General features: G+C 34.8%; 1 protein-coding gene across 1 annotated transcript in view; it reads right to left on the minus strand.

The window, feature by feature from the left end:
* Nucleotides 1–4,405, minus strand: part of LOC112161618 (eyes shut homolog) — a 97,288-nt gene extending 92,883 nt beyond the window's left edge. Inside the window, exon 1 of the mRNA XM_024296895.2 lies at nt 2,413–4,405. The gene's annotated coding sequence lies outside the window, so the exon portion shown is untranslated. The remainder of the gene's footprint in view (nt 1–2,412) is intronic.
* Between the last annotated feature and the right edge of the window lie 5,737 nt (nt 4,406–10,142).

Raw genomic sequence — 10,142 nt, forward strand, 5'->3', positions numbered from 1 at the left:
TTTTACTGGAATGGTGTTTTTGTTTCTGGAATTTTGTTTTGATCTCTAAAATTTGATGTTTTTTTGTATTATCTGTTTTTACTTTTTAATTGTCATTGTGATCTTTAATATGTTTTTGTATCAAAAGATGTGTTAGTGCAGTTTGCACATCAGGATTACCGTAGTAAATATCTCTGAACGATAAGCTATCTTCTTCAAAAGGAGTCAATAAAACTGACCTCTAAGATTTGCGATGATGGATCAGGAAAATTATTTGATAATGCAAAATGTATTTACTGTGAAATCAGCATGTGAGCTTCAAAATTGGAAAATCTATTTCATTTTCTGTGTTCTATGAACAGCATGGTGCCGCTGCATTAGAGGTAAGCCACCAAAGTCACTGTGGAGCCACTTGAGGAGTAATTCACCAAACTCCACCAGCCTGCTGGCCGCAGTTGCTGCTGGACTCATCATCCGTGCTCCCTGGGTAGCTATGCAGATCCCCTGCTAATCAGTTTCTGCAAAACACTGATGAGCATCTGTTCCATGAAAAACTTAAAGCCAGAGCCCACTATTAAAGCCCCCAACGATGCCAAAGGTCAACCACTTCACATTTCAAATATGGTCATTAAATGAGCCTTCTCACAACCCTCAATTGTTTGGTCTTTGTTTCGTACATCAAATGAAAAAAAGTGCCCAAGAGCGGCTACCGCGAGGTGCTTTCTGGAGTCTAATGGCTGAAATAATACGACCATGGGATAAATTAGGTCTGATCGAGCAGCAGCACATATTTCTCAGCGTGACTTAACCTCGGTGGGTTGTTCATTTTTGTTTGAGGCGATACGTTTATCAGCAGCTGCCCTCATGTGGTAAAGTCCACAGTGTTCATTGTTTGGTATTTTGAAAGATGGCACCAATAGGTTCAGGCTGTGTATGTTTGTGCGGTAAAGCAGAGAAAGCACTACAAGATGAGTTTAAAAAAAATAAAAAACATCTGCAAAATAAATAGAACATTCATCCACCGTGCAGCCGTAGGACATTTACAAGCCTGTCTTAGGGCTAATTCTCCCCTATTTGTCTAATTTAATGTGCAAAACGCAAAATAAGCAAAGCCTCCATCAACTCACTTCCATTTAAATGCAGGTTCCATAACTAAATTAGGCAAAATAAGTCTTTAAAGACACACTTAGATGAAAATTGTGTTTTTAACACCAAAAAAAATAGAAATATTGTTGCTGGATTTTTCTGATGATGGATCACATCTATTAAAAAAAGGATCTTAAAATTTAATTTCTGAGAATTGTGAATCAGGGGAACACAAAAAATGTTGTTTGAAAAAAGCTTATTTGCTACGTAGAAAATACAATGTCTTCCACAAGTTCCCTGCTGCGCTCCACCCTGATACAACCATTCATGTACGTATTTGTTTTCCTCGTCTAAGCTCGCATCTAGCTAAAACCTGTACCGCTGGATTGCTTCAATATTTTTCAGCATTTTTGTTGCATCAGTAATGTTTGGTTGGGGGTTTGAGAGGCTGTAAGCTAGCGGCACAGAGTGTAAACATAGAATGGTCCCGCCCATAACTCATAAGAACATATTTAATGAACGATTACCGCTCTGCAGAAACTGTCATAGAATTCCCTGTTTTCTTGATTTTTTTTTTTTTTTGGATTAAAAATGTCATAATCATGAATAAAATACGATTAGAATGGGTCTTATTGACCATGCATCTCTGTGGTAAAGCAGTGAAGAAAAAAATGCAAGATATAAGTTCCTTAAAAAAAATACTCAAGAAAGCTTATTTAAAGACGAGTAAAATAAATAGAACATTCATCCACTGTGCAGCCGTAAGACATGTTTCTTAAGGGCTAATTCTCCCCCATTTGTCTTCTTTAAATGTGTAAAATACAAAATAAGCAAAGCTTTTAACAGCTCACTTCCATAGGTGAGAACTTAATTAGGCAAATGAGCATAAAAAAAAAATCTGCACCAGTTTCCTGGAATAATACTAAAAGTGTACTTAAATAATAAAATATAATAATATTTTAATAAGCTATAGGTGGTTCAATTATGGTAACAATAATGTATTCAAATACATATGTATAATCCAGAAATTGATCTTAAATGCATTTGGACACGTGTTCCTCACTGTGATGAGTGAGTGACTGAGTGATATATTTTGTTGGGGATGTATCTTTCTGAAAAAGAGACAAAATTAAACATGACTGGATCTCATTCCATAAACGCAGCTGATAGAGGCCTGCAGACCCGCTGCAGACGCTGCTGCGGGGATTTTCTTGGGACGGATAATCTGACTACTACAGAACCCAAACGGACCATCTGCTGTTTGGACATGCCTTCCTCTCCTCCTCCTCCTCCTCCTCCTCCTCCTGCTGCTCTTGTTGTTGTTACACTAATAAGTTTTGTGCTCACCTTTGAGTTGAAAGGTGTTCCGCCCTGGGACAAAAACATGCAACGTAAATCTGGTGACGCTCTCATTCAGAGTTCAGGCGTGTGTCCGCGTGGAACAACAGCTGAACCGCGCGCGCGCCTGTCCAAGGAGGACTCAGCGAGAGGGGCGGGGCTAAAGAGCCTCCTCGATTGATTGATTAATTAAGCTTAGCTGAATTTTTATTAACCAGGCAAAGTTATTATCTGGTACAAACAACATAATATTATTTTACAGTTAAAAACAAACAAATAAAAAAAAAATAAATGTTGAACAGTAAGGATCAGAGGGGAGATTTTTTTAAGTCTATTGGCTAAGCTATCAAGACACAGCTTTAATTAGTCCAAATAGATGAAGTGTAAAACTAATGTCTCACCCCTTAGAAACATTATAAATATATATTTAAGCATTTTATTCCTCACTGAGCTACAAAACATCAAGATTACAGTGAAAAGTTGAAGAAGCAGCTTTTTTTTTTTTTTTTTTTTTAAAAAGGCATCCTGTCTTTGTTTCCAATCTTGTGATTTTTGGTTATAATTTAAATCCTGAAAAAAGAAGATTTTATCATCTGCTGTTGAAATATTTTTGATGAGAATAATCTTAATTCCACTAACATAAATCAAAATTCTGCTTTATCTCTGAGGTTTATGCTGAACCTGAGCTTTTTACAATGGAGGAAAATTTGCTCCCTGCAAACCCCTGTACTGTACAGTAGATCCGATTTTTTTGTTTGTTTGTTTTTTTTATTCCAACAACACTTTTTGGCCACATTCAGATTTCTTTCATTGCACATCCGCCTCTCTGTGTATCATAAAAAAAGCTTTCAACCTTTAAGACTAAATTTTCTGTTAAAAAGAATCTACTAAAATTCACATTAGATAAAAGTACCCATGCGGACAAATGTTTTCAACTCTAAATGCTTTAGTTTTGCTCTGTTTAAACCAAATATGTGTCAAAGACTGAGTATGAACACACAATATTTGCTTGCAAAAGGCTGTTATTGTTGATCAAACTGACCTTTTTCTGTTTTTTATTTGGTGAGCTAGGGTGGAATTTTCTCACTCACTGGCTTCAGAGAACACGGTTTAGGACAGTTTGGGTTTAAGGGTTAATCTGCTTATGTTTTTCATGGTATTAGAAGTTGGACTGTTTGGCCACTTCCTGGAAGTTCAGAATCAACAGGCCGATTCTCCTCACACTTCTGTTTACTACTGTCTCAAAGTTACTTCTTTTCTTTCACAATTCCCTCACTCCAAACACACTCATGTACACACTTTCACACAGAAAGGCAGGCAGCTACTAGGACGGGACTGCTACTGTTTTAGTATTATTTATATCATGTGTAATGTGAACTCAGGGAATATTTTGACAGCTCTTTTTATTATGTATTTCGCAATGGCCTACATTGCTTTGGCTGGACAGGTACACTCACACCAGGGAGCTGCACTGCAATCAGTCTTGTGCTGGTGGCTGCTAAAAAGCAGTATAAGTAAGGGTTAAGGGCCTTGCTCCCAGGCAATTTGGTGCTGGCTATCCAGAGAGAAAAGGCTGTTGGCCATTAACATTCCCTTTTTCCTGCAGCCAGCCACATCCTGTATATAGGAATGTCCCCAGAACAGGAAATGTTCCTGTTGGGAGGTTTCTGTGTAAAAGAAAGCTGAGATTCCAACCATTAAGGTTTTTTGTTTTGAAGAAAAAAGTAAGCACAAAGATTAAATGCTATTTCAAAGAAATCTCAAACATTTCCCACAGACTAAAAAGGCATCTTCAAGCTCCTTTCAACTGAAAGACAAAGATGTTTTTACAAAGGTCACTCGCGTCCCCCAAAACGAAGTATTTTTGATCTGTTATTTACTGAACCGCTCACAATATTTCTGAATGTCTGTTCTTTTGTCCTCCTCCGTCACTACTGACCCTGCATCTTCTTCTGACCACCAGAACTCTGCAAATCATCTCCTCTGTAGTCAGTATAAAATCATGTCAGCATCTTTTGTAAAATGACTGTTCTTATCAAAATTCAACAGTGTGAACCACCTGGCTGACCTTAAAAGCTGTCATATTTTATCTCAAATGCTCATCTTAGTGAAAGACATTTAAGTTCACAACTCGGGCTTCCTCCCCCACTGCAGCTAGATTAACGAGTTGCCCTTTTCCGTGTAGCACTAGTCATATTTCCTGCAGCTTTAGGTAGCTTCATTATATACAGAAATATTGACCTTCAGTGCCTTTTTATGAGAATGTGTCACGAAGGAAAGCAAGCATTTATCTATATACATCAGTTCCTCTCCTCTTTGCTAATCATGACTAATTAGGACTATCAGATTGAACAGGACCAGTCCTTTTATGATTATTATATGTTGTATTTCTGCAAATTAGTGCAAATGTAATAAAATAATATTTGTGCATTTACCACTTGGTGCATTAAAAACTACAAATGTAATGCACTTTTTCTGTTTAGTTTTGATATTTATTCTAATTTTAATATTTTTACTATTTTACTTTACAAAGTGTGAGTTAAAAGTTTAAAGCTGACCTTGGCTTTAACCAGATTTAAAGCATAACTGTTTTTTTTTTCTTACTTAAGTAAAAGGTAACAGCAGGAATAATTAGCACACCTTTTACAATAATTGGATACAAGTAGATGATAATTGATTAGAAATCGTTTCTGGAGTTTTTTAGCACTTTACTGTAGATTTGGAAGTCTGTGATTCATTATTCTGCAGTTCATGCTGACTCAGCAACTTGTTAATCAGGCACACAGTTGCGTTCACACAGTCATCCGTGGAGCACGCTGAGAAATAATCAGATCGCTCTTGAACATAGATATAATTAGACTGATGCTGGTGTAATTATGAACCCCTGCACACACTGTATGTACAATAACTGAATGTAATAAATGATGGCAAACAAGAACACCGGGGTACAGAAACAGTTGATTGACTCTCAGCAATCTAAACGTGTAAAAGTAAAATGATGAATTTTCAGTTCATGAGGACATGTCAAAATACTCTTTTTTTTTTGGTGGCAATTCTCTCAGCTATTAACTCTACAAGAAGTTTGAATGTAATAGCAAGCCGTTGCCATCGACATTTTAAAAAGCTCGGGTCTATAATGTCAAACACTAAAAAAGGGACGGTTAAGTCGAAATAATGACTGCAGAAAGATAATGCTAAAATGCCACAAGACGATATCCTTACATTAATTACTGATTCACAGTCCAAATGCCATGTTGGAAGACTAATTGACTCAAGATGTGAATATTTAAGGCAATATTAAAAAAAAAAGTTGTTAACTTTAGAAGACTTGTAGGGATTGTCCAACATTCTCATGTAGCAGCAAATAGTCTACTACTGAGTCGTGCGACCTTTCTTGTTCATACAGACCACAGAGGTAAACAGTTTTTCATCATTTGTAACATATGCCCATTTATTTAAAATGCGATGTATTAGCGTGCGTTTCCTTAAATTGACCTACAAAGAACACTTTCCATCAGGCTCTGGGGGAGCAAATCTTGCCAAAATGAGTAATTGCTGGAAAAGGAAGGAATGAATCTGTGTTTATATGGAGAAAGCGTACCGCAAATACACATAATCACAAATACCACAGAGATGAGCAATGCTCCATGAAGCTTATGCAAGTGGACATTATGAAATACGAGGAGAACCACAAACACAAAGAAATCCAAGCCAATTTGATCAAAGTGCAGCCTGTGCTTCACAGCAGGAATACATATTTTTGTGGCAATAATCAACCTCAGTAATGATGGGAAATATGAGCTGTGATCATAGATTGCTCTTTGTGTTTTGACTGATTACTCTGGAGTCCGTATGGAGAGGGCGCTGGAAACAAGGACACCAGCACTCCACCTCGGGGATTCAGACATAAAATATAAAGGACGGCAGATTATTATCCCTGTCACCTTGCCTTAAGCAATGATATTCTGTCTTAACAGTGCTATCAAATACCTGCTGTGTCACACATTGGTGTATTTCAGCTTCTGTTAAACAATATTTATGAGCTGTGCAAAAAGAGGAGTAAAAAATGGCAATGTAGAGCTTTTAAGTACCAGCATTCACTGGTAAGATTGAACCTTTTTTTTTAAACAAAAAGCTGTGAGAAAATCCTTCAAAAAAGTATGTTTAAGTTTAAATTAAATGTTAAGAATTCAGAAGTAGAAATAGAAAGTATAATAAAATGTTAACTAAATAAATATATGCACAGAAAAACAACATTTTGAAAAAAGATTTGGCAAAGTAAAATGATGATTAAAACCAAGGACATTTTTAAAACATGACATGAATAAACAAACAAGCAAAAAAATGCAGAAACATAACAAATTCAAAAAAATACAGAAACAAAGCCAAACAAATAAAAGCCCTATACATAAAAGAATGGAAGTAAGAAACAGTAAAGCCAATTCTATCCACATAACTCTGTTTTATGGCGTTTTGAGTGTTTGTCTTATCTGCTCTGGCATTTTCAGGGACACAGGTATGATCTTGACAGAGAAAACATGAATGTATGAAGGTTTTTGAACAATACCAGGCTTGCAAACTATAGTTTATTTGTTTCATAATTCTCTTTTGATTAGTAGAGAAAAGTTTGGAAGGAGGGTTTGGGTTCTCAAAGAAATAGCTGAAAATATGAGATAGTGCGCACATATGAGAAAGTACTACACTACTACACACATGAATCATAACAGCAAATCCTGTTATGAAAGCAATAATGCAATAATAATGCATGCAGATCATGTTTTGAAAGGCGGTCATGTCTTATCACATAAGAGTTTTAGTTTTCTCCTGTGCCCTCTCTGTGCACCATAGCCTACATTTTATTTTTACAAGTCAGAGATTAAAGGAACAAAACATGAAATTTCAAGTCAGAAGAAAAAAATGAATATACATCAAAGATAAAAGCTAAAATTTGATGGTATTTCATGTATTATTTCCAGTTTTTGACAGGGAAAGACAGATTTAATAAACACTCTTTTACCTTACTTTTTTTTTAAAAAAAGAAAGAAAATATACTGAAAAAAATACATTTTCTTTAATAATAAAGTATCCATTTTGACTGGGCTAGTTATGTTTCACAAGATGTTCTTGGTGGAAGATAATCTGGAAGGACTGGAATGATAATCTCAATGTGATTATTTCCATCTTTGGTGACTACTGATAGGTAATATGGAAAAAATATATATTTATCACGATATAAATTATATAATATCACAATGGCAACATGTATTAGAAGTATATTTTAATTTATTCTCTGAAAAAAAATGACAAAATGTCATTACTTACTTTACTCTGACTTTCTTTTTTAAGTAACATGTTACTGAATTGTCACAAATGAGAAACATTTTTTTAAAGTGCACAAAAGTTTCAAGTTTCTAAATAGGAAAATATTTTTTTGCAAATTCAGCAATTAAAATGAACAAATAAAAACGCGAGAAGAGAAATGGAACGACATACACTTTTCTATCGCCCACACACTATGTATTGACATATCGCCCATTACTACTGACGACAATCTAAATGTCATTAGGATTAAACATAAATGCCTCCACATTGTTTAGTTTAGCCATTTTAACTATTTTCTATGTACTTATTTTTAATTTATTTGTTGTTTTATGGATCTTTGGGGGAATTGTTTAGAATAAAAGCTGCAATTAAATAAGTTGAAGAAAGATACAGAAAGACATGACTCAAATACAAATAATGTTAAATTTATAACAAACTTTATAAAGGAGAAAGAACAATAATTATACACTTTAATGGACTAAAATACAGCTTAAATTAAAAAAATAAATGGATAAAAAAATCTTAATCCACATATTTATTTTACTCTATAAGCAGGAAGAAAATCATTTTTTGTTTGAAATTAGGCACATCTGTTACAGATTTTCTACATACATATTTTTAAAGTAGAAAAAAAGGCACTCAAAACATGTAGGTCTGATGATGTCAACACAATAAAAGAAGACTTGCCTATACAAAAGTAATAAGTCTAATATGATTTATTCAAACCTGAGACGATTACATCACACACTTTATGGAATTGATTCAAAAACTGCGGCTACTTTTCTACATTCCACATTCCACGCTTTCTGGCATAAAGACATATTACATTTAGGAAATGACCTGCTTTTTCTTTTTACAAATGACTGGTTTCCATGACAACATTATCAAAATTCTCCTTGCAACCATCTTTCTAAATCTCCAAGGATTGACATGACAAACTAGGGATCATGCTGTTTGCTCATCATGTGTTTTGAACATATTTCTACCCATAAAATTAAGGATCTGTCAGAGGAAATACATCTTTAAAAGCAACTATATGTATTTTTTTTTTTTTTTTTATAAAAATAACATAACTGAAGAGACTTGTTACTTATCTATTATGGTTAGAAATAAAACTGCATTCTAATACTCGGAAAAGAGTTAAAAAGTACAATGTACTTTTTTAGTAACTTGGCTGATAAAGTTCAAACCATTTTATGGAGAACTGTAGATCTCTTGTAAGCGTCAAACTTTGCAGTGTCCTACAGGAGCAGGATGAAATACTCAAAGCTGGCAAAACATAAATCATTTCCTAAGGATGAGACATATCAGCTCCTCTGCCATGCACTCACATGAAAGTCTCAGTCCATGCTAAAGAAATCAGTAAAGCAAAAATGTCACAACCTTTCGGCAGGAGGCTTTTGGTTGCAACCTCAAAGTTTTTTCATCTTTTCCTCAAATCCTTTGCCTCTTGACACAGAAAGGAAAGACAGACTGTAGTCTAGTTCCTTTATCAAAGTGTCTCATCTCATGGGTGTCGATATTAATTCATGAACACTAAACAGATCTAATATGTTGACCAAAAATTAATTTTAAAAGACGAACACTAAGAAATGTAAGAACCAAAATGTTGCTGTTGTTTGATTAAAAATGAAAACACTTTTGATCAAATGTTTATTGTTCCCTGCAACCTTGACTTGACACATTTCCCTCGACATTACACTTGAAGTGATGCAAGACAACATGGAGTTTTCCAGTAGCCTAAATATCATAAGACAAGTACCATAATTGACCGTGACATTCTCCATGTTGTTGTCATGAGATGCTATTTTAGCCATTGGCGGTGCTCGCATTTTTTATTTATCTCAACTGAATGGTGTTTTAAAGTAAACGATGCTCCAAGGAGATCATTTATTCATAAAGCCTTTCAGAAATTCGCATGGTACGACCTACATTTCAAGGAGCGGACTTGGATAAGTGGGAGCTTTGAAAGTAAGAACACATGTTGTGCAGCCAACGCATGGTGCTTGGAAGACACAACTTCATCAAAGTAAAGGGCAATTTGAGGAAATTATTACAAGGTACTACTGAGACTAAAGAGGAAACCAGATCAGTTTTTGGTTTGATCCTGGGCTATCCAGAGATTTTGAAATAGAATTGGTATCTCTTACATCAGTTCACAGCAATGGGAAGCATTTCATTTACACCTGAAGTGTGATCCATACCAATTTCTTAACATATAATATTATGATCTTTTAACATTTTTGTCTGTCAGGTATACCACATAAGCTTGAGTTGGGAGGTGAAACTTATATATAAATATATAACAAAAAGAAATGTATTTAATGTTTTAAATAAAAGCCTTTCTGAGTTCCACTCACATTTTTAGAAGAATCATAAATGTATTAATTCGAAAGAAGAAAATAGATACTTTTAGC

Source organism: Oryzias melastigma, linkage group LG15 (genome assembly GCF_002922805.2).
Source record: "Oryzias melastigma strain HK-1 linkage group LG15, ASM292280v2, whole genome shotgun sequence".
NCBI classification, from domain to species: Eukaryota; Metazoa; Chordata; class Actinopteri; order Beloniformes; family Adrianichthyidae; genus Oryzias; species Oryzias melastigma.